General features: G+C 37.3%; 1 pseudogene; it reads right to left on the reverse strand.

The window, feature by feature from the left end:
- Positions 1 to 17: 17 nt before the first annotated feature.
- On the reverse strand, positions 18 to 2207 carry LOC133524862 (uncharacterized; annotated as a pseudogene).
- Positions 2208 to 6676: the final 4469 nt, after the last annotated feature.

A 6676-nucleotide genomic window follows, 5' to 3' on the forward strand; every position in this document is an offset into this window, starting at 1 on the left:
ACCAGCACCAGATGCTTGCGTATATGGCAGTGGCGGCGCGTCACAAACATTCGTAGGGAACCCGGAGCTAATTTTGCTTTCCTTTTCTCCATGAACCGATCGTGAAAGTTCTCAACGGGCTGAAGTTTAGACAAGCCGGTGGGAATCGAGTTCTTTGAACGATCCGCCACTGGTATATGGAGCTAAACAGTTGGAGTTGGGCTGGTTAACTTTCCTTCTTTTAATATCTTGCAATAGTTTAATAACTCCAGACTGAAATTCTAGAATTTCATCATCATTTAGCACAGTCAAGGATGGCAAAACGCCTTTGAAGAATGAGAGATTACGATCATCCGGTTCAAGTTTCTTGGGTTTTATCTGGTGGTCTATGTAGGTCATCATTTTAGCATCTAATTCATTAAATTTTTTTTTGGTGCTCTTCGTTTTGTCGGGGAAGATTTTGTTTGGTTGTCATTGCGAAGATGTTCTATCTCGTCACTGTCATCTTCGTTTGTTTTATGATTTCGTTTACTGCAGTGGTGTCAGTTTTTTCAGCAGAGGCACTTTCGTGCGTGTCAGTTTTTTCAGCAGAGGCACTTTCGTGCGTTTCACCAGGCTCAATAATATTTTTTAAAAATAACATCTGATGATGATATTTGTACAGCTTTGTCTTTGAGGCAGCAGAACCAGATGACTTGCAATTCTTTTTATCTTTTAACGTTCTCACCCAAGCATCTCTAATCTGTCTCCACTTTTTTGTAACAAATTTTCCTGAAACAAATAATATTTTTTTCTTTCAGATATGCAGCATCCGGATGTTCTTTTAAAGATCTACATTATACCTATCGTGTTGGTGTATCGACCGTTAGCAACATTATAAAAGAGGTTTCAAGATGCATATGGAATAATTTGAGTGCTTTATATATGCGACTTCCTACATCAGTCGATGAGTGGAAACAAATAGCAGATGGATTTGACAAAAGAGCAAATTTTCCACACTGTCTTGGTGCAGCAGATGGCAAACACGTCAGACTTAAAAAACCACAAAATAGCGGTTCAATGTATATGAATTACAAGGATTTTTTTTCCATCGTATTATTAGCGATCGTAGACTCTGACTATCGCTTTGTATACGTTAGTGTTGGATCTTATGGGAAAGAATGTGATTCATCAATATTCAAGGAGACAACATTTTGGAAAATGATGCTAGACGGCAGTTTACAAATACCAGCACCATGCTCATTATCAACAAACTCAGAGTTGAGAGTTCCATATGTGATCATAGGAGATGAAGGTTTCGGATTACATGAAAATTTACTTAGGCCGTTCGGCGCGACGCACCTGGATAAAAATAAGCGAATATTTAACTATCGCTTAACTAGAGCTAGGAGATACGTTGAGTGTGTTTTCGGTATCTTGGCTAATAAGTGGAGAATATTCCATCGACCTTTAGACACTCATAAAACAACAGCTGTATGGATCGTTAAGGCATGTACTCTTTATCAGGGATGAGGAGGGTTTAATCTCAAACAGTGATAATATCAGCGTATCTGAAGAAGTTCAACTCGAAAACCTACCTAATGAGAGAAGGACACGAGGTGGTAATGCTGCCAATTCAGTTCGAACAGAATTTATGAACTATTTTTTGTCTGAAGCTGGATCGGTTTCATGGCAGGAAGAATCTATCTAGAATATACCTCAATTCAAATATAAAAACGAAAACTTACCGAACTCTTGTCTTTGTTTTTGTTCCATAACTTCAAAATTTTGGTTTAAAATTACGCATATTTCACGCCAACCAGCAGTACTAGCAGTCTTGTCTTTGTATTTATCCAGCGTCTTGTCCCAAAGAACTGGTCTCTCTTCTACTAAACTAATTAACAATTCCTTGTCTATTAAGTTATCCCACTCCTTCATTGACATGGTCGGTCGCAACAATAGCACGCGTTCTTAATAAATGCAAAATAGACAATGCGTGCATGTTCAAACTTGTTTGTCTCTGCACCGCTCCCCCCGCCCCGCACCCCACACACAGTTTATATCCAGTAAAAACGTACGCATACATGACGGATACGTATTCCGTTCATCCAGTATTCGATAACAAAACGGAATGTCATAATTTAACGGACCGATATTTTTTACTGTATACTGAATACTGTGTCATATGTGAAGTCGCTCATACAACTCCATACGCCACCAATGAAAAAAAACGTATACGATAAAACGGAACAGTAAAACGGAAACCCTGTGTGAACGGGCTCTTATTCCACTATAGTCTGTACGATAGCAATAATATAGTTTGCCATAGGGTTTAATATACAAGTTGCGCGCGCAATCAGCCTTCCTATACCCATTCACATGATTAATTTACTGGAATAAATATTAAGTCCCTTATTAAAACAATTATCTAGAGAGTTAAATTATTTACGTATAGAACTTTAATGCAAGATAAATAAACATACATAAGAAAGTCTTATAAAATATTTATTCAGAGCTCCCAATTTTGTGGTTTACGTAATTGTGTAAGTAAGACCATGCGTCTTTTTCTACTTTTTTTCTAGCCCCCTCTCAGGATATTTATATCCTTCGCAGAATATAAATATTTTTTTTCAATGTTACTAATCTATTTGTATTCTTCAATATCAGAGCTTCTCTAAGGTATTTATGATGTATGGTTCAATAAAAAAAACGTTTCTGATGCTAATTTATTTCATTCCAAAAACACATACAAATCAGTAGAAATTATAACATTTTTCTTGATAATAAGAATTTTTATTTTATTTTTTACAATTTTTTTACTGTCACACTCTTGTTAGTTTGTTAATTTGTATACAATTAAAAAAATAATTTGATGAACATTAAGTCCATTTTTAAGAAATTGATATAAAGCAACAAAAAATTGTTCTAATAAGTTACACAAAAATTTTGTATTTTAAAGACACATCAAAAACTTGATATTACCTAAATCAATTTTCAATTTCCGAGAGTACAATGCATTTTTTATCGAAAGCTTTGGAATAGCGCTATTTCTAACGAAGATCTATGTAAATAAAGGATGGCATGACCACGTTAGACTTTTCACAAAGATGAAAAGGCTTTTCAGAAGACGCACGTTCTTCAATCAGCTTTTCATACTGTTTCTTAGTAGGAACAACATCAAGTTTTTGTGCAATAAGACAGGACCCGCTTCCGAAGTAATCACAAACTCCTTCTTCGAAGTAGATACTTTTTTCACCGTGGATCTTCACCGGACAGCAAGGCACGCAGGCGTTAGAACACTGAAAACAGACACGATCAATTAACATACACGTCGCACTCAAAAACTCAAGACTTCTGTACGCTTACGTTTTGTCCTTGAGGAACACAGGTCCGAAACCCTTCAGCTAAGCTCATGATTACTGAGCAGAGTACCATCACAAGGATAATTCTCGACGTCATCTAGAAACATATTAGAATTAAGTACTTTAATTTTCGTTTAGTGATAGCAAGAAAACTTACTTTTGCCTGTTTGCGGAGTAATTGTTCTCTCTGAAGTTGCCGGCGTACTAAAGCGCTGAGAAGATATCAAGGGGTATATATACTCAATCGCATGTGCTGATTTCTATAAATAGTTCCCATTAAATACGGCGCTGAGCGTGACCAGCGCCTCATCCAGAGATTTCCACGAATAACTTATCAATCTCGCTGCTGGGGTGACATATTTTCTTCCTAAAACGTAGTTTGATGCCGTACGACTTTGTGCCCGTCGTACTGTGTTTTAGGTATACCTTTGAACCAATTCTTGTTAATGCCCGATAAATTTTATTCTTGCAATCGTTTGTACCACACTTATATTGTATTAGTCATAGTTTGATGCAGACCTAATTAAATGCATATGAGAATTGAAGCTTAACTAGTTTTTGTCGATGTCATTTTGCATGCCGCACAAGCGGTGGTGCTCTACTCTCGACATGTCAAAAAACCCAGTCTTTCGAAACTTAAATGTTTTTTTTTTTATTTATAGAACACTTACAGGATAATATGAGTGCACTAATATCAAGTTAAATAATCTGTCTAGCACATGTGATATATTTTATAAACAATTATTCTTGTTTAATATAGTAAATAAAACATTAAAACTAATCATTCTTGGACGTCCGTGTGTCGGTGTTTATGGATCCGTGTATGTGGCAGAGAAATTGGACGAAAAATTTATCGAACCGGATTTTTTTTTTTTATTATTTAAAGTAATGCACTGTGCTGATTCCTAGTTAATATTAGCGTTCTAAGTACTGTCGTTTAATTATAATTTATAAAAAACTAAAATACGACTGTGTATTTGTATAGCGATAGCTCAATTTAAGCACATGAAAAAAGCTCCAGCAGCAAAGCAAGCTAGCTGAAGCATACAAAGCCTTAATGAAAGAATACAGCGACTTAGGACATATGAAACCTGCCGTAAGCAACAACAAAGTGGAGTGCTACTATCCTCATCACATTGTGGAACGCGCAGAATCACATTCTACCAAGTATAGAGTCGTGTTTAATGCGTCCAGCAAAACATCAACAGGATACTCACTAAATGACTTAATGTACAGGGGCCCAATTTTACAAAGAGATTTACAAACACTATTACTAAAATGGAGGCAACACGAGTTTGTGTTCTGCGCTGACCTAGAAAAAATGTTCCGTCAGATCCTAGTGCATGAAGACGACCAACCCCTTCAAAAAATCATTTGGAGCGAGCACGGGACACTACGATCATTTCAGCTTACAACAGTTACATACGGAACAAAACGTGCCAGCTTTTTAGCCATGATGACTCTAAAGAGCCTAGCACGTGACAAACGGGAAAACTACCCAAAAGCGTCGAAAGTCTTGGAAGAATCATTCTACATGGATGACCTGGTGCACGGTGCGCACTCCATAGAACAATCTATAAAATTAATCACCGACAGATTTATTACAAACAGCAGGATTTCATTTGCGGAAATGGACCTCAAACAAACAAGAAGTATTGGAGCATATACAAAACAACCAAGAAAATCAAAACCTGCTAATAATCCTCTTCCCCTCGGACCCCGTAACAGAACGGACGCTTTGAGAACTGTATTTATTCATTTTACTTAAAATAAATTAAAATTTTCATAAATTAAATCAGTGCGAAATAATAGGAGCGCAGAAGTCGAAGAGTGCAAAATGGAACCAGACGGACCCTAATAGTGAGTGGCACATCTTGACTTTATGTATTCGCCTCTTTGTCACCATTGCCACGCCGAATTACTATAAAAAAAGAGACGAAACTATTTCTGTGATGCGCAGGAGCAAGGGGTCTCACTAGACTGGACGGAAAGAAAATTTATATGAATTCGTCGATAGCGACCAGCTAACATAGACCCAGGTATCTCAGTAAACTGGACGGAAAGAAATTTTGTATGAAATCATCGATAGGTACCAATTAACTTAGACCCCTGATAAGAATTAAGAACTGCATAGCTCAAGGCATACTGGTTATATTATATTCGATAAGTCAGAAACCTAAGTACTCTGAACCTCTGTACCTTCATATTTTTATGCGATCCTGGTACCTCTACTCCTCGACCTACACAACCGCTCAAAATGTCACCACTAAAACGCACGCCGCCGCAAACTAAATCGTCGTCAGCTTCGACTTTTGAAATTCCTCATACAGGTAAAAAAACTGCAGAGATGGAATCTGTACAGGCCCCGGGTGCAGTTGATGAATTGAATAATCCGGCCACGAACGAGCATGATTCCGCCCGACCGGGTACGGAAGGCACCTCTGACGATACGACATTCCAGCGGCGTTTCAAAAGAAAGTTCTATGAAGACAGCAACTCTGGTAATATGAAAACAATAATGGGACAAATGAGGAGCATGTTCGACACCTTCTCACGTGATCAGGCGGCCCGCTTCAAAGACCTGCAGGACTCAGTCTCGAAAATTGAGAAACAAAATGACGGGATTTCAAAGACAGTAGACTTTTTGTCACAAAGATATGATGAAATACTTGAAACCGTTAAAGAGCTGAAAGAAGACAAAATAAAGGATAAAAAACATATCCAAGAGCTGGAGGAAAAAGTCGAGTTACTTGAAAGGAAATTAAAAGGACCTGCTATCGAAATCAGAAATCTACCAAAGCAGTTGACGGGAGACAATCAACATGAAACAAAAGAAAAATTATGTGAAATAGTTAAGCACATGGGACAAGCTATTAAAGTGGAAATAAAGGATGCAGATATAAAAGATATATTTACGATCAAATCCAAAGTGGAAGACAAGAAAACGATGTTTGCTGAATTCACATCGGTTATCAAAAAAGAACAGGTGGTAGACGCTGTTCTACAATTTAACAAAGGCAAGAAAAATTCAGATAAGTTAAATGGAAGCCACCTGAAGCTCAACGATGCCAAAACTCCAATCTACGTCTCGGAAGCCCTCACACGAAATGGACAAAAGTTACTGTACGCAGCAAGACAGTTCGTCAAGAACCATGGTTTAGTATACGCATGGTCATACCGCGGTGCAATTTACTTACGCAAGGCTGAAAATCAGAAACCCATAAAAATTAATAGTGAGGCCGATCTTAAAAATATCTCTATCCCGAAATGACTAGTCTTTAAGTTACTAATGTTATTATTTAATTTGCCAATATATAATTGTACTAGTTTTAAGTCACACAAACATTACTCACCTC

The sequence above is a fragment of the Cydia pomonella genome, chromosome 14, assembly GCF_033807575.1.
Source record: "Cydia pomonella isolate Wapato2018A chromosome 14, ilCydPomo1, whole genome shotgun sequence".
Lineage (NCBI taxonomy): Eukaryota > Metazoa > Arthropoda > Insecta > Lepidoptera > Tortricidae > Cydia > Cydia pomonella.